The 19,089-nt window shown below is 42.1% G+C and overlaps 1 protein-coding gene across 7 annotated transcripts in view; it reads right to left on the bottom strand.

The window, feature by feature from the left end:
• Positions 1-19,089, bottom strand: part of TLN2 (talin 2) — a 372,445-nt gene that overhangs the window by 291,652 nt on the left and 61,704 nt on the right. For 6 of the 7 annotated variants that reach the window (XM_006127334.5, XM_075897670.2, XM_025186799.3 and 3 more), the window contains exon 2: positions 18,405-18,503. The exons of the other annotated variant lie outside the window; for it this stretch is intronic. The gene's annotated coding sequence lies outside the window, so the exon portion shown is untranslated. The remainder of the gene's footprint in view (positions 1-18,404; positions 18,504-19,089) is intronic. 7 annotated transcript variants of the gene reach the window in all.

Genomic DNA, 19,089 nt, shown 5'->3' with positions numbered 1-19,089 from the left:
TGTGTGAGAGCTGAGAATTGTAAGCAAGGCAGAGTGCTGTGGAGGAGCAGGAATGACCTGCCCAGGTATCAGAGGAAAGGTACTAGGAGGGATCATTTGGCAAAGTGGCCCGGAGAAGCTGCCAGAGATTGGGAGAAAGAAACCGTGTCTGCTGCTGCTGCTGCCTTAGGGTTCCTGCGCCAGAACCCAGCCCACCCACTATACAAAAGGTGTGTTTCCAGAGCCTAGCTCAAACTGCCACCAGCAGTAACTTCCTCAGGGAACTCTGAAGAAGCAAAACAGTGTGGATAGAAGGCAGTAGGAAGTCTCTTCCCCCCCCCGGTCATGGATTGTTTTCCTGGTAGATGTCACGCATGCCCGTATAAACTAACTTCAAGGAAGGAGAGGATTTGCTAATCAAATTGCATAAAGATTCATTAAAATAACAATCAACTATAATAAGGTCTGATATTCAGGTCTGCACTATGGACAAGGAGGCTTGTGATCAGCATATATGCACTTGAGAGTACAAATGAAATAAACTCTGCAATTTGGTCGTCCAGCCATCTGAAAGGTCATGTGCATGCACGTTTATAACTGTGGCCTACTACTTCTGGTTTTCCATGCAAAACCCACAGGTTTGTAATTCTGCATCTAACATAGTTGTAACAGCACTCCATCTCAGTGTAATGTAATGTATACCATACATGTCTACAGCAAACAATACAAACCTACCTGATACTAGACACTGCTAAAACACACAATTCTGATAACTGGAAAGTAGAATGGATTTCACCTTTACTCTAGAATGTGACACCACTCACAGAGAAGAGCAAGCTTACCTTTCAATAGACTCTAGAACTGAAAAGCCTCTGACAGCATTCTCCCTTAAAACCCCATGAAACACAATCGGAACTTAAGTATTTAGAATCCACGCTATCAGTCTCATTTACCATGTACACTTTAAATGACAATATTTTTCCCCCTTCTCTTTCCATCCCCATCTTCTCTCTTTCTCTGCTATTTATTTATTCCCTGGACCCCTTAATTCCACTCATCTGAAAAAGTGGCATGTGCTCACGAAAGCTCATGATACCATCGACATGTTTTGTTAGTCTTTAAGGCACTGCAAGACTATTTGTTGTTTTTTAAGTTTATTCAGTTACAGACAGCCAAACACAGCTACCCCTCTGAAAAATCAGAACAAAGCGAGCTTTCTTAAAAGACTGATTCGTTTACTGTGCTACATTCTTTTGCATACAGCAGCCAGCAGGAACTCTATTGCTTAATTAGCATATAACACTTTCTCCAGCAATTATACAGTAGTTCACATTGACCATGTTATTTTCACATTAACATTCAATTAACACATTCCACTCCAGCTGCAGGACAGTCTGGCAAGCATTTCTACCAATGGAAAATCCATTATATGCATCCGAAGGCCTCACATTAAAATATTTCAATCCTCTATCAGGCAACTCAATTCACAAAGAAAAATTTTTGAATATGCAAGTTAAAACTTTCCCCAAGTTGAGAAACAAGACTTCCCCTGTGTTGTCTTAATTCACATTCAGCCTAATGCTAATCCTTTTGTCTATTAGAGACTATTCACTTATAATCAGACCACAGTAAATCTAATAATGACTCAGCCAGTCATGCTAATAAAAGGAATCCAATGCCAGAAAAGAAACTTCTACTTTCTTGGTATATCTGTAGAAAGAATACTATCCTGTCTCAGTGACTTTCCACTCGCTTTGCAAAGTTAGATTTTCAAGGCTGACTTCTCTGCTGTGCTACAGGGAATGATTTAGAAGCTGTACTACAGCACTCTTCTCAGGTTGCACTACTATTTATGTCCGAAAAGCAATGCCTGTGTTAATGAGAGCTGTTATATTAAACATGCAAGTACTTAGGTAAAGGTCACATGGACTAAAGTAACCCATGTAACTTAGGCACTGGTATGAGAGCACTCCAATATCTTATAACTTATATGGTTTCCTTTAATGCAAAAGGTCTAAGTATGTCTGCGTTCCATAAATATTCACTAATATCAGAAGGTTACACCCTGAAATGGCTCAAGATCCCATTCTTTGGTCAATGAGGTGATAGCCTTTTTTAGAACTGGATCACATAGATTAATAGTCTTCAAACTATTTCTGTTGTGTCCCTCATTACCTGTAATGGAGACTGTTCGTGTTCTCACACTCACACTCATACTCACGAGTGATTGCCAAAAGTCAGGCTGGAGCCAGGGCTTGGATACTAACCACAACTGGAAACAGAAGTGAGGGCCGAGGCCAGGACTGCGAGTGGAGCCAGGATCTGAAGCTGAGGCTACTGTTGGTATCAAAGCTGAGGGCAGAGCGAGGCTCCTTCCCTGCCCCACAAAGGGGCTGATGTGGGCCTTGCCGCCCAGCCCTGAATGTTCCTTTGTGCCCTTCTGAGAAGGCACACCACACAGTTTGGGGAATCTCTGAGGTAAATGAAGTTTTCATTGAAGGACCTTGATCAGTTAAGGACAGAAAGTAAACACAGAGCAACAATATCAGAAATGAGTAATGATTTTGGATACCTAACCTGAAAAACCTTTCATGGCCTGACATACGAGAATACTGACTGATAATTCTCTGAAAATTAGCCCCTCAGGTGCATCTTCGATGGGACATCAAAATAATTACTTGTAACTCTCAAAAACTTTGTTGCACCTGACTTATAATCAGGGGATGCCATAAGTTATAGCCCTTCCATTAATTAAAAGTCTTACTAAATATCTGGTCCATCAGCTGGACATAAAAGTACACTTAGCATGAAAATTACACAGTGAAGCTAGTAAACAGCAGCCTGATAATGAGAAGCCAACAGCACCTTTTTTGCATTACCTCTTTTAGGAGTACAGTCTCCAACGTTCACGATCGTGGTAACATCATCCTGGCTGCTTGTGGACAGTTTAAACAGTCAAATAGCCACTACGTTACTTAAGAAAGCACTGTCCATGACTACACAAATAGCGGCTTTGCATGAAGCCAACCCACTACACTGAGCAGAGATCTTGCCCAGAGCTTTGAAAAAAATCAAACTCTGGGAGAAGCATTCTCTACTTTAAGTACACAAACTAATACCAAAAGAAAAGGAAAAACTATGTAGCACTTTAAAGACTAACAAAATGGTTTAATAGGTGATGAGCTTTCATAGGCTAGACCCACTTCCTCAGATCATATTCTGGAAGAGAATTGGCATGACCATATATACCATGCCAATTCTCTTCCAGAATATGATCTGAGGAAGTGAGTCTGGCCCACGAAAGCTCATCAACTATTAAACCGTCTTGTTAGTCTTTAAAGTGCTACATAGTTTTTCCTTTTGTTTTAGCAAGATCAGACTAACACGGCTACCTCTCTATTACTATTCAACAAACTAATACCAAGTTAACAGTATTAGCAATTCCAGTTTCAAGTGTACTCACTGGACACCAGAATGGATACACAAGCACTGTAAGAACATGAAACGCGTTTACTCAATACCAAGGAACTTTATCAGACCCTACATAGCAATCAGAAAACATCGTTTGAGCCTCAGGAAAGAAGCCTGCAATACTTCAGAATGAAGAAGGTAAGAAAATAAGTAGTTTAGGTTAAGCACAGGAAGTACAGAGTAATAACAGCAAGACGTAAACTAAACATCTAAGAAATTGTTCCTCAGATCTATGGAGTAGAGTGCCAAGAAGTCAGACTGCAGAAGAAGTGAAATGTGACAGCATACAGGAGATTAAGGAGTTGAGTGTACTGAGATGGAAATGATGCAGTAGGTTAAGACTAACAGCCAAGTTCATGGAATTCTACTAAAATGGCTGAAGTAGTTCAGAAAGCAAGAAGGTTGTGTCTGCTTCAATATTTTCCTTCTCATTTAAAGGACAAAGACTCTCTTAACTGAGCATCAATTTGTTGCAATAATGAATTAGACCAACTCCTGATGTGTGTCTTCTCTCCCCTTATTCAAGCAAACTCCATTCACATCAATGGAAGTTTTGTTCCAGTGAGATCTGAACAAGGGTTTTAATACTTATTCCAGAAAGAGTTCTATGGTATTTATAGATGCAACAGAAATGTTACTGCCTTTTTCTGCTCAAGAGGAGGACTCCTTTGAACAATAAAAGTAAAAGAAATGGCAGCTTTGCCACCTCAGAACATGTGCATCAGCCATGCTCTGGCAATGCACTGGAAAGACTATGAGCCAAAGGGTAGAAGATTATCTATAAAGCAGCAACTGGCATCAAGAGCTGCCTCTGTTCAATTATACTAATGGGTTTGCTTATTCCGAAAGGCAGCTCTTTTTATTTACATATACTTGAACAGCCTTTCAGGCTGCACTTGTCTGCCATCAAAGTAGAACCGTGTTTCAGTTTTGTGCTACAGGTCCCTGAAGTAGGAAGTATGATTTGGGTCAATTGGCCAAAAGACAGAATCCTGATTAAGATGAAACACTTCAAGTTTCAATTATACTCCCCTTGGCAATCCAGAGTTTAGTGGTTATCTAACAGTAATAAGCTGACCCCAGAGAGCCAGGTAAGAAGTAAGGATGCCTGCTCCCACCCTTGCTGCCTCCGACAGTCCACTGGTTTCACTAAGGTACAAAGACTATTTCAGACCAAGAACAAGGAGTCCAGCTACGCACTGAGCTTTGACTTCTACCGCTACCTAATTTAGATCAGTGATTTCCAGTTCTGAGTAGTCTTTAAGCAGCTCAACCATTCTGTGTGTTAGCAGTGTAACAAAACATAACCACAGAACCAGAGAAATGTATACCTGGAAAGGATCTTGACAGCACATCTAGTACAATGTTTCTTAAATTGTGTTCTGCCTTTTTTTTGCTCAATAACTTTTCCCCGGCTCTCCCCGTCCCCCACACAAAAAATCCTTGGTGTTCCTCATTTTAAAAAAAAAATTATTATTGTTTGGTGTTCCTCAGTCTTAAAAAGTTTAAGAAACATTGATCTAGTCAATCCTCCCTGCAGTGAGGCAGGGTCAAGTTGTGGTACATGTAGGTACAAATGACATAGGAAAGGGTAGAAGAAAGGTCGAGGAGGCAAAATTTAGGCTTCTAGGAAAAAGACTGAAATCCAGGATCACTATGATAGCGTCATCCGAAATGCTTCTAGTTCCATGCGCAGGGCCAGGAAGGCAGGCAGAGCTTCAGAGTCTCAGTGTGTGGATGAGATGATGGTGTAGAGAGGAGGGGTTTAGATTTATTGGGAACTGGGGAAACTTCTGGGTTGGGGGACCCTATACAGGAAGGATAAATAGAAACCAAAATAGAACCAGACTGCTGACACTTAACATTAAAAAAGGTTATAGAGCAGTTTTTAAACTAAGGGCTAGGGAAAGCTGACAGGTGCAGAGGAGAACATGGATCAGACAGAGACGTCTCTTAAGGGTGGGTCTATTAATAGAGATTCTCTATGTTCTAGTCAGGAGGAGAGGATGGAAGATGATAAAGTACGGGAGCTTTGCGAACAAGGAGTTGAGAAAAAGAGTTCTCCAGGTAAAGGAGGAGCGAATAATGGGACCCTTGAGGTAAGTGGCTGTCTGTAGTGTGCGTTTGCGTTTGACGACTTACTAGTTGCCGGAAAGAAACTGTGTGCTGAGCTTGTGTTTGTCTGTTTGAAGATTCCAGTGCTGAGCTGTTTATTTAAAGGACCATGAAGCTGTGGCCAACAGTTGGAAGCTGTGAGCTTCTTAAGGATTAGAAATCTAGAACCCTCTGTTCATTGGTTGAGCCTTAGTCAGGGGGCGGGGCTACAAGGAAGACCAGGGCTTTATAAAGCCCATGAGTAAGCGACCAGGGGGCAGCTAACCGGGAGTTTCGAGAGGGAGTTTTGAAGGGGAGGTGGAAGGCGGTGAAGTACATTTGCCATTCTTTAAAAGTTTTAAACTAAACTACAAACAACACTTCATTTTTTTTTAAAAAAACCCTATCAATAGCCTCAGTAGCTGTAGGACTGCAGGCAGAGAGAGAATGCAGGCAGAAGCCCAGCAGCAGACTGGGGTCTATCCTGTTTATTGCACTCAACATAGCATGTATGAGAGAAGCTATTGAATTAAAAAACTCAAATTTAAAAAAACTCAAATTAAAAAACTTGATAATGGGGATTTCAGCTATCCCCATATTCTCTGGGTACGTGTCACCTCAGAGATAAATGTCTTGATACCATAAATGATTGCTTCTTGGAGCAGATGGTCCTGGAACCCACACGGGGAGAGGCTATTCTTGATTTAGTCCTAAGTGGAGCACAGGATCTGGTTCAAGAGGTAAATATAACTGGATTGCTTGGAAATAGTAACCATAATGCAATAAAATTTAACATCTCCGTGGTGGGAAAAACACCTCAGCAGTTCAACACTGTGGCATTTAATTTCAGAAAGGGAAACTACACAAAAATGAAGAAGTTAGTTAAACAGAAATTGAAAGGCACGGTGACAAAAATAAAATCTCTGCAAGCTGCATGGAAACTTTTCAAAAACAGCATGTTTGAGGCAAAACTTAAATGTATACCCCAAATTAAAAAACACAGTAAGAGAACCAAAAAAGTACCACTAGGGCTCGGCTTAACCAGGTAAAAGAAGTACAGACAGATAAAAATATATCTTTTTAAAAGTGGAAGTCAAATTCTATCGAGGAAAATAGACAGGACCATAAATTTTGTCAAATTTAGTGTAAAAATATAATCAGAAAAGCCAAAAAGGAGTTGAAGAACAGCTAGCCAAAAACTCAGAAAGTAATAGTAAAATGTTTTTTAAGTACATCAGAAGCAGGAAGCCCGCTAAACAACCAGTGGGGCCCTTGGACAATCGAGATGCTAAAGGAGCACTCAAAGATGATGAAGTCATAGCAGAGAAGCTACATGAATTCTTTGCTTCAGTCTTCACGGATGAGGATATTGGGAAGATTCCCAACCTGCGGCATTCTTTTTAGGTGACAAAACTGGGAAATTGTCCCAGATTAAGGTGTCGTTAGAGGAGGTACTGGAACAAATTGATAAACTTAACAGTAACAAGTCACCAAGACCAGATGGCATTCACCCAAGAGTTCTGAAAGTACTCAAATGGAAAATTGCAGAACTATTAACTGTGGTTTGTAACCTATCCTTTAAATCAGCTTCCGTACCTAATGATAGACTCATAGATTCATAGACTTTAGGGTCAGAAGGGACCATTATGATCATCTAGTCTGACCCCTGCACAGTGCAGGCCACAGAATCTCACCCTCCCCTCTTAGAATAATCCTCTCATCTATGTCTCAGATATTGAAGCCTTCAAATACTTTGAAGGCGCCAAGATGCAGAGAATCCTCCAGCTGTGATCTGTGCCCCATGCTACAGAGGAAGGCGAAAAACCTCCAGGGTTTCTGCCAATCTACCCTGGAGGAAAATTCCTTCCCGACCCCAAATATGGCGATCAGCTAAACCCTGAGCATGTGGGCAAGACTCACCAGACAGAAACACAGAAAGTTCTCTATAGTAACTCCTATCATCCCTCCATTGACCTATTTCCCACTGATAATGAATGGCCAATTAGTTACCAAGATCAGATTATCTCATCAAACCATCCCCTTATCATAGAATCATAGAACTGGAAGAGACCTCAGAAGGTCATCAAGTCCAGCCCCCTACTCTAGGCAGGACCAATCCCATCTAAATCAACCCGGCCAGGGCTTTGTCAAGCCGAGACTCTAGGGATGGAGACTCCACTACTTCCCTAGGTAACCCATTCCAGTGCTTCACCACCCTCCTAGTGAAATAGTTTTTCCTAATATCCAACCTGGACCTCTCCCACCATAACTTGAGCCCAGTGCTCCTTGTTCTGCCATCTGTCACTACTGAGAACAGCCTCTCTCCATCCTCTTTGGAACCTCCCTTCAGGAAGATGAAGGCTGCTATCATATCCCCCCCTCACTCTTCGCTTCTGCAGACTAAACAGACCCAACTCCCTCAGCCTCTCCTCATCAGTCATATGCTCCAGACCCCTAATCATTTTGGTTGCCCTCCGCTGGACCCTCTCCAATACGTCCACGTCCTTTTTGTAGTGGGGGGCCCAGAACTGGACACAATACTCCAGATGTGGCCTCACCAAAGCCGAATAAAGGGGAATAATGATATCTCTGGATCTTCTGGCAATGCTCCTCTTAATGCAACCTAACGTGCCATTACCCTTCTTTGTTACAAGGGCACACTGTTGACTCATATCCAGCTTCTCATCCAATGTAACCCCCAGGTCCTTTTCCGCAGAACTACTACTTAGCTGGTTGGTCCCCAGCTTGTAACTATGCTTGGGATTCTTCCGTCCCAAGTGCAGGACTCTGCACTTGTCCTTGTTGAACCTCATCAGATTTCTTGTGGCCCAATCCTCCAATTTGTCTAAGTCACTCTAGACCCTATCTCTGCCCTCAAGCGTATCTACCTCTCCCACTGGCTTAGTGTCATCCGCAAACTTGCTGAGGGTGCAATCCATCCCCTCATCCAGGTCATTAATAAAGATATTGAACAAAACCGGTCCTAGAACCAAACCTTGGGGCACTCCGCTAGAAACCGACCGCCATCCTGACATCGAGCCGTTGATCACTACTCGCTGGGTCCGGCCTTCTAGCCATCTTGCTATCCATCATACCGTCCATTTATCCAATCCACATTCCCTTAACTTGCTGGCAAGAATATTGTGGGAGACCGTATCAAAAGCCTTGCTAAAGTCAAGGTATATAACATCCACTGACTTTCCCATGTCCACTGAGCCAGTTACCTCATGATAGAAGCTAATCAGATTGGTCAGGCATGACTTGCCCTTTGTGAATCCATGCTGACTATTCCTAATCACTTTCCTCTCATCCAAGTGTCTCAAAATGGATTCCTTAAGGATCCCTTCCATGATTTTTCCAGGAACCGAGGTAAGACTCACCGGCCTATAGTTCCCTGGATCGTCCTTCTTCCCTTTTTTGAAGACGGGCACTACATTTGACTTTTTCCAATCATCTGGGATTTCTCCCGATCTCCACGACTTTTAAAAGATAATGGTCAAAGGCTCCTCAATGACAGTTGCATTAAGTCTGACCCATGGATTTGTGTACGTTTAAGCTTTTCTAAATAGTTCCTAATCTGTTCTTTACCCACCACGGGCTGTCCATCTTCATCCCATCTTGCATCACTTAGCGCAGAAGTCCAGGAGCCAAACTTGTCCGTGAATACAGAGGCAAAGAGTGCATTGAGTACTTCAGCTCTCCCCACATCATCTGTCACTAGGTTACCTCCTTCATCTATTAGGGGCTGCACATCCTCTCTGATCACCTTCTTCTTGTTAACATGCCTGTAGAAACCTTTCTTGTTATCCTTTACATCCTTAGCCAGTCGCAATTCCATTTGCGCTTTCGCCTTCCTGATAACCAGGGAGGAGTTTAAATGTGTAGCTCGAGAATGCCGGGGGGTTATTTGTCCAAGTTTCCACCTTTTGTAAGCTTCCTTTTTGTGCTTAAATTCACCAAGGATTTCCCCTGTAAGCCAATCCGGTCTCCTACCATGTTTGCCTCTCTTGCTACGCGTCGGGATGGTTTCTTTCTGTGCCTTCAATGAGGCTTCTTTAAAATACTGCCAGCTCTCCTGGACTCCTTTCCCCTTCACGTTAGCATCCCATGGGATTCTGCCCATCAGATCTCGGAGGGAGTCAAAATCTGCTTTTTTGAAGTCCAAGGTGTGTATTTTACTACTCTCTTTTCTTCCTTTGGTCAGGATCCTGAAATCTACCATCTCGTGATCACTGCTTCCCAGGTTGTCACCCACCTCTACTTCCCCTATTAGTTCATCCCTGCTTGTGAGCAGAAGGTCAAGCTGCGCACGGCCCCTGGTCGGATCCTTCAGCACTTGTGTCAAGAAGTTATCCCCAACATTCTCCAAAAACTTCCTGGATTGCCTGTGTACTGCTGTATTGGTTTTCCAACAGATGTTAGGGTGATTAAAGTCCCCCAAGAGAACCAGGGCCTGCGATCTGGCAGCTTCGCTCAGTTGTCCAAAGAAAACCTCATCTACCTCATCCACCTGGTTTGATCACCTTGGTAAGCCTCTCAGTCACATCCTGAATGCGAGCTCCCGGTAAGCAGCACACCTCTCGAGATTCCAGGTCCGGACGGCAGAGGGATGGTTCAGTCCCTCTTAGGAGGGAGTCCCCAACCACCACCACCCGTCTTTTTCTTTTGGGGGTGGTGGCCGTGGAACCCCCATCCCTAGGACTACGCATCCCATGCCTTCCAGTAGATGGTGCTCGCTTCTGGTTTCTTCCTTGTGAGGTCCCTTCCAAAGAATTCACCTCTGCAGAGCCTGTGGAGAGAGCTTGAAAGCGATTACTTACCTCTATAGCATTGGGGGATTCACATGTTGGCCTTTTTCCCCTTCTAGAAGTTACATGCTGCCAGTTCTCTTCTTAGTCACGTACTGTCCTCTCTGGTTCCTCTGCCTTCCGTGCTTGAAGGATTAAATGCTGCCTTCTATCGAGGAAGTCTCTGATCGAGCGTAGGGTCATCCTCTCTGATCGAGTGTAGGGTCGACACTTGGGCCTCCAGTTCTCTAATTTTTTCTTCCAAAATGTCGACCAGCTTGCACTTTGTGCAGATGAAATCTGTTCTTTCTTCCGGGAGGAAGACAAACATGGCACACGCTGTGCAAGTAACAGCAACAGACCCATCACCATCCATCACTGCTGTCCTGGAGAAGGGATTTAAAAGAAAGGCAAGAGAACCTCCCACCCTTCCCTCTCCACTTCCAAACTCCCTCTCTAAACTCCATGTTAGCACTCACCTTTTGGAATATAGCTAACATGACACCAATATTTAAAAGGGCTCTAGAGGTGATCCTGGCAATTACAGACTGGTAAGTCTAACATCAGTACTGGGCAAATTAGTTAAAACTAGTAAAGAATAACATTTTCAGACACATGGATGAATATAATTTGTTGGAGGAAGTCAACATGGTTTCTTGAAAAGAGAAATCATGCTGTAATAATATACTAGAGTTCTTTGAGGGGGTCAACAAACATATGGACAAGGGGGATCCAGCGGATATAGTATACTTAGATTTACAGAAAGTCTTTGACAAGGTCCCTCACCAAAGGCTCTTAAGTAAAGTAAATTGTCATGGGATAAGAGGGAACATCATTTCATGTACTAACTAGTAGTAAAAGACAGGAAACAAAGGGTAGGAATAAATGGTCAGTTTTCAGAATGGAGAGAGATAACTAAGGGTGTGTCTAAACTACACTCCTCTGTCAGCAGAGGGATGTAAATTAGACACATCGAAAGTGCAAATGAAGCCGGGATTTAAATATCCTGCACTTCATTTGCATAATGGCAGCTTTTTTCCCCCAAATGGGGCTTTTCGAAAAAACCCGGCAAAAAACCCGGCATTTTTGACAGAAATGCCCCATTTCGAAAGATCCTGTGCTCTGTTAAAAATGCCCCCTCTAAACTTCTGGGTTTTTGTCAAAAAGCCCTGTTTAAAAAAAAAAAAAGCGGCAGCTGCCGTTATGCAAATGAAGCATGCGATATTTAAATCCCGGCTTCATCTGCACTTTCGATATGTCTAATTTACATCCCTCTGCCGACAGAGGGGTGTAGTTTAGACGTATCCTAACTAGTGATATCTTCCAAGGGTCTGTCCTGGGACCAATCCTATTCAAGTTATTTATAAATAATCTGGAGAAAGGGATAAACAGTGAGGTGGCAAAATTTGCAGATGATACTATAGTGCTCAAGATACATAAGAACAAAGCAGAATTGTTAAGAGCTTTAGAAAGATCTCATCAAATTAAGTGATTGGGTAACAAAATGACAAATGAAATTTAATGCTGATAAATGTAAAACAATGCACATTGGACTTAAATAATGCAAACTATACATACAATATGATGGGGACTAATTTAGCTACAACTACTCAAAAGAGAGATCTTGGAGTCATTATAGATAGTTCTCAAAAAACATCTATTTAATGTGCAGTGGCAGTCAAAAAAAAAATAGAAGGTTAGTGATCATTAACAGAAGGATAGAGAATATGACAAAGATTATCTTATTGCCTCTATATAAAACCACGGTACATACAGTGTGAATACTGTGGACAGGTGTGGTCACCTCATCTCAAAAAAGATACATTGGCACTGGAAAAGGTTCACAAAAATGAATAGGGGTTTGGAATGGAGAGAAGAGAGATTAAAAAGACTTGGGACTTTTCAGTTTACAAAGACGAGACAAAGGGGGGGACCCTCTCCAACGTGTCCACATCCTTTCCATAGTGGGGAGCCCAGAACTGGATGCAACACTCCAGATGTGACCTCACCAATGCCAAATAAAGGGGAATAATCACTTCTCTAGATCTGCTTGAAATGTTCCTCCTACTTGTCAAGTTGTTTTGGTAACCAATTTATTTCTACAGTATAATTCAGTAAATCACTTTTTTAGCTTGAATGTCAAGGCTGCGTACACTAGTCGCACCTCCAAGGACTACCCCAGCATGAACTATTCTGATATCACCATGAGCCCCAAAAGATTACTGAGCATGCTAGGGCAGACCAGGGTGTTCCCGTACAGAAAGGCCTGGCAATATTTCTTAAGCATTTCACCCTTTGGGATATAAACACCTAATGAGCCTTTTTTAAAAATCAAATCTAGGTTTCTGTCTGAACATCTTCCCCTCTGGCTGGCTCTGTTTCACTGTGGATGATATAACAGCATTGAGCCATTTAAAGGCATTCAGGATCAGTTCTGATCTAAGACCCCCACTAATCTTGCTACTTAGGAATAATATCTTGTGTCAAATACTCTAACTCCAGGGTTACGTGTTTTTAGTCAGCTTTGAGCATGCAGTCAAATGTCATACTTAAAGCAGGGCAATACTTGCTAGCAGTACACAAATGCACAAACCTAGATTGTAGTACCTTTCTCAAAAACCAAGGCTCCACACTACTGGCAAGCTTCCTAGAAGTTCATTTAAACAGAAATCAAGGACACGTCATCATCCTTAGGCAATCAGCGATATACTAAAAGCTTCAGCAGGATGACCAAAATTTTAGGAGCAATCTCAAAGTTAGCCCAGAGTCTGCCCCACAAGCCAAACAAGTCAAGGAATGGGAGAGCACTGCTGGAGCGGCACATGAAACAGTAGCCTGTAGCCCAAACTGGGGGACGCACCAAGGGGAGTTTGAAGAAATTACCGGGGGGGAGGGGGAGAGACACGAGGCGACCCAGCCCCCAAATCAATCTCCCCCCAAGAAAGAGCCCAGTCCGTCTGGTAAAAAAATTCAGAAAATACCATGTCAAATGTCCGGTGTTTTCTGTTTTTCCTGGCTCAGGCATCCGCTGGAATACGCACAGTTCGGGCTGGCTGGGGCAGGGGGAGGATGGAGCTTCCTGGGCAGACTTTAAAATGATGGCCTTAAAAGGGCAATGCATGCTCTGCTCTTAAAAGGGCAACCTTTTTTAGAGGGGTGGGGGGGGGGTCAACTTTTCGCCCGAAGTACTGGCAACTTTTTTTTTTTTTTTTTTTTAAAACCACTGGTCCTGGGAATTAAAGGGGTCACAACTGTTTTACGGCCCCAGTCAGTAGTTTTTTTTTCCCCTCAACAAGTTTTGCTGCTATTTTTGTGTGTGTGTGTGTGGGGGGAGATTGAGGGTTTCTCAAAAATCAAAAAGGTGACGTGATGGCGAAAAGTTTGGGAACCACTGCTGTAGCCAATTCAAGTGGAGCATTCAGGATAAGTTTCCTTCACCAATCCATTACAAATAAGTGTGGGATTTGGCTTGTTTGTTGTTGTTTCTTTAGTTTGAGCCTCAGGTAAGCTAACCATTTTATACACCCTCCTCCTTCTTCAATTTTTGTTTCTTATAATAAAAGCAAACTCACAGGAAAGGTTAAAAAATGCTGGAAGCCAAAGAAATACTATTTAAGTAGCTCTTATAGTCACTTGGTTTAATTTCTGTATGCACCGAGAAGAAACAGTCAATTTCTATGCATGCAAATTCAAAACTCGTCTGATTTTTCATCTTCCTGAAGTACGCTGGCTGTTTTTTCACATGGGGAAATTTCCAAAGTTCCATTACATCTCATTGGTTTCAAGAGTAAAAGCTTTAGCTTATGGTTTAAACTTATTTGACAGTTCAGGATGTGTAACTTGCTTCCTATTCAGTATAGACAACTAGAGACAAGACAATGTCCAGTTCCCAAGTGAATTCTGGAGCAATCTGGGTCAAATCAATGATTCATTAAATCTGTGTCTTCATGTTGCTAGAGAGATACCAAGCACTTCTCAATTGCAGGATCTAAAGATCCCAGATGAAACACTTCTAGATCAGTCACAACAGTCTTCGCTAGACGTAAGAGAATAGCACGGCAACTATGCATTCTATGAACAAGTGAGCTCCACAGCCAAGACTCAGGGTATTCATTGATCTATTTTACTATAAAATTGAAGTGTCCTTTAAAACAAATACTTGGTTTCATGTGCCCCTCCGCCTTCCTCTCACAACAAAAATGGAAAGAATACTTGAGAAAAAAAAAATGACAACCTGAAATTGGTTAATTTTTTCTTGGCACTGGAAGGCAACACCAATATACACCGTGATAGCGGAGAACATAAAATACCAGTGTGGTAGGGAACACTTAATCCTAGTTCAAGGAAATAGTCTGGGGGGAAAACATTTTCCCCAGATGAGTTTTGGGTCTTCATGCTTCCCATCACCATGATCTTCAAGCACCGAATTCTGAAATTATACAGGAAAGCCAAGATGAACATTTCCTGTTGAACAGATTCAGTGGAGCCCCATTGCTACTAGGGATGTAAGCAACTAATCGAATAGTCGACCATCCGATAAGCAAAAGCTTCTCAAATAGTTGACACACTAGTCAACTAGTCACTTCTTCCCTCTTGCTGCCTGTATCACAGAGGCAACAAGGAGGCAAAAGAGGTGGGGGTGCTAGAGGGAGCTAGCTTAAAACTCAGTTCCCCTCCAGCTCCAGCTCCGTGAGAGGGGGCAGGGCGCAGTGGTGGCCAACTTTTGAAATGTACAGGAGTCCCCGCTGGGGTTCTTGTACAATTCAAAGTTGGAATGCCACATGGAGCCTGGGGCCAGTGGGGAGTCCCCGCTGATCTAAGGCTTCATGCGGCGCTTCCACTTTGAAATGCATAGAACCCCCGCTGGGGATGCTTGTACATTTCAAAGTTGGAACACTGCGTGGAGGCTGGGGTCAGCAGAACTCTCCACTGGCTCTGAGTTCCACGCCATGTGCCAACATTGAAATGTACAAGAGCCTCCATTGGGGCTCTTGTACATCTCAAAGGAGGAACACGGAAGTTCTTATTGACTAATCAAATAATTGATGGAAATACCATCGACTATTCGATTAATTAATCAAAATTTAACATCCCTGGTTGCTACAAGATGTAAGCTCTTTGAAATCCTAAATAATAAGGACTTGCCAATATGGAGGAAAAGCCTAGTACAGTGAGCATGAAACAACTATTACTGAATTTCTTTTTTGGATGAGCTTTCCATATGGACACACTTTTTCTGCAATTTATACAATTTAGGCTAACCTACTTCCACAGTGGACTATCCTAAACTGCACAAACCCATTCCACTTTAAAATTCACAACCTAGTTATTCTGCACTAAAGTCCCTGGGAATTCCTCAAACAGACAAGCTCCACATATCACATACACCACAACTACAATTTGATTAGTTTCTGTTAGGAGACAGTCCTACTGTCTTTTTTATTTATTAGAGTTGTTGCCTGGGTGTAATACAAAATGGAGTCTGAGGGGTTCTCTTTTCCTCAGAGCAGCTTTCCCGCCAAAATCAGGTAGAGGAAGGTTGGGCATTCAGTACCAAACCTGTGCACTCAGCACCAAAAGCTGTGCACATCGCCCCATTTGCCTGCGTGTGCATCCATCCTTTGCACATGGCACTCAATTTCTTATGCACCCGGCCCTAGTTCTTTGCACACTTCTCCGTTCAGGGTTTTCCCCGCCTTGAAGTGCTTATAAACCCTTGTCAAGGAGCACTCGTGTTCTTTGGCTCCCCTCATGTCCTGTGCATGTGTCTGTGATCACCATCGTTCCCCTGCGTCATCATCTACCCTGAGGCGGCCAGGGTTCCAGCCTGCAGTCTGACAAGACTACCCACAGCTAGTGACTTTAATTGGAATAAGGGAAGCCTCTTCCGCTCCCACTAAGACTTTGGGACTTAGAACACTGTCTCACTTACGGGATACTCGGACAGGATCTGGTACTCCATCAAGCGTCAGCTCGTAGGAGGCGAGAAACATCCATCGAGGGAGCGCTCCATTTGTCCTCCCTTAAGGCTTCCCATTAGCCGCAAGGTTGTAGGTCACGGACATCTAACATCAATCGCCGCTTTGAATGTAATGTATATCTTTATGTGTGCGGGACTCTCCTAACTTCTTCTTTTCTAGGGTTAGGGTGGGACTGTTGCTAAGTTGTATGTTGTTTGCTGATGTTTGATCTTTTACCTTTTAAAATACATGGTTTGGCCCTAAATTCTTGTTGGTTGGTGATTTCTAAGTTCTTTCCTGGTGATTAGATACAGGATACCAGGCCGAATCTGGCTTCTGTGGGAGGGCACCTTAGGCTTTAATTAAATTGCATAGCCCACAGCATAGCAACTGTTTACCTCAGCTCTCAGGGTAACAGTGTATTTGTTTGAAACATTGGTTTCACAACCATTCCATTTTTCTGTACCTGCTGCCATTTCTCCACGAGTATTCATTCCCATTGTAGCATGCCTACTCTTTCCAACTGTTCCACAGTAACACAACACAGATTGTAGGGTAAATCCCACGGGCATCCCTGGGTAATTGCTTAGCAAATGCCTATATTCTAACTTATTTTAGGTAACTAAGGTGAAGCTCAGCCTGTTACCTAAAATTGTGTATCAAGCCAAAACAAAAACAAAAAACATCCAAGTTGGAGACAAACCCGTCAGAAAGGGATTCATTTAACAGGACTGTGGAACCATTTCTCAACACAATGGACAACACAGAAAACATTATCCTGTATTTCAATCAATATACTGCAGAGTAGATATGCTATTAGATCAATAGGACTATTTCATCAGCCATTCTATAAAACTGAAGGTCCTCAAATTCAACAATTTCCATAAAAGAAAATAGACTGGAGATGGGTAACAGAAGCAATGTGAAGATATCTACAAAGAGGAAATTGTGGAGAGAGAAAGAGCACAAAGAGGGAAAGAGCACAAAGAGGGAAGCTATATAGCTGCCAATGGAACTGATGAGCAAGCAGAGGAATGAGCAGCTAAGATAGTCCAAGACACTATTATGCAAGTGGCAAATTTATTATAGCCAAAACCAACAGTTTACCTGCCCCAACCATGCTTGTGGTGACTATAAAGTTATGACTGACTTAGTTTATAAAACCCACAGACTTTAGATTAGCCACCCACAGTCCACAAATAGGTGGAATCGACCTAGCATTGGTTTTTCAGATGCAGTAATAGAGTATATTTAAAATCATAACAACATTAGCATGTTGTAATGTTCTGGTGCACTAATGAATGTTGCAAATGGTTCACACATGGAGTTTCCAGGAATCCAAGTTAGGGAGGAACATACTGCAATAACCGACAAAAACACCATCATTCAAGCAATTTGGAACACTGCAGAGTCAAATAACTGGTAGAAATTTAAAGCACTTAAGAACCTCAAACCATTCTGCATTTACAGGTCATGTTTTGTTCTGTATTTGTTGACAGCCAAGTCACCTATCTACATGTAGGTAGCTCCAATGCCTGTACATATTTTGTTTTAAATGAACCAATACCATAAACATTTATTAAGGAACACATTCAGTCAGTGATGGAGATCCCAGTAAAGACTCAATTGCACTCCATTAGTTATTCTAAAATTAGGATAGCTATTGTCATGACATACTCCCTTTCTAGCACAAATTTTCACGGATAAGGAAGTCAAGTTCTTTGTCTGAAGTGGTTGCAAGATCATTTAGCAAAAGGAGATGACAATAAGAGAAAAATCCAGATTTTAAATGATAAATGGGAGTTTTCTGTTGACTTAGTGAGCTATTTTCATGTTAACTTTAAATGATGAAGATATGAAATACAATTTGAAGAATTAATGCAATTTATGTTATCAGCATTCTTAGAGCTCAAGTACACCACCACTGTGTAAGCACTAAGAATTTGAGAACTCAGTCTGCAACCTGAGGTGTGTTAAATCATTTGCTCTTATACACACACTCACTACAAGTACATCATCTAGTCTCTAGCATCTTTTTTAGCTTTTAAGACCTACACACTCGCCTTTGAAGATAATTATACATGCACTTCAAAAGATATACTATTGTACTTACACATTCCTTCAAACAGATCTGGCGATGTAATGGAAAGGTACAGACCATCAATGCAGTCCAAAGGCAAACAAGATCTGGATGGTAACACACAGCAGAGCACTGGTGAAATAAAAACACTGTAAGAATTCCATCTCAGGACACACACAGTTTAGTAACTGTAAGAGAAACAACCTCATATCATAACACCATTGTTCGGAACCAAAGCAACACTAAGTTAAACAAAGAAAGGCAGCATGAAATTTGACACTCAAGTGCCCCATAAATGGGTGAGTGGCAGAGTGAAGTTGGAAACCAGCCAACAATGTTCTACTTTGTAGTATTTGGTTACTTCGTTACTGCAGAGCAAAATGCCTAAATCTAAGAATCTCTAAAGTACTGCAAAGCTACAACTGTTTGTCCATTACTCCTGGGGTTGATCACATGCACAATGTAGGAGAGAAACAGGAAAAGATCCTACTGAGCAACAATTACCAGTAATTATGGTATCACTATATTTCAGTTTACCAAGATGTTACAATTTTCTACCAATCCTTACATGGTTATCTAAATGTTGGGTATGGTCAATCATTCCCAGCCACTTAGAACATGCTTGTGAATCTAGTTCCTTCAGAACACCGAAAGGTATTTGTTCTCACTAAGACTGTGAAAAGTTCAAAAATTACAGTATTTGAACAAGACTGTAACA

Source organism: Pelodiscus sinensis, chromosome 14 (assembly GCF_052426305.1).
Source record: "Pelodiscus sinensis isolate ZL-2025 chromosome 14, ASM5242630v1, whole genome shotgun sequence".
NCBI classification, from domain to species: Eukaryota; Metazoa; Chordata; order Testudines; family Trionychidae; genus Pelodiscus; species Pelodiscus sinensis.
This window is presented reverse-complemented; position numbering and strand designations above follow the sequence as displayed.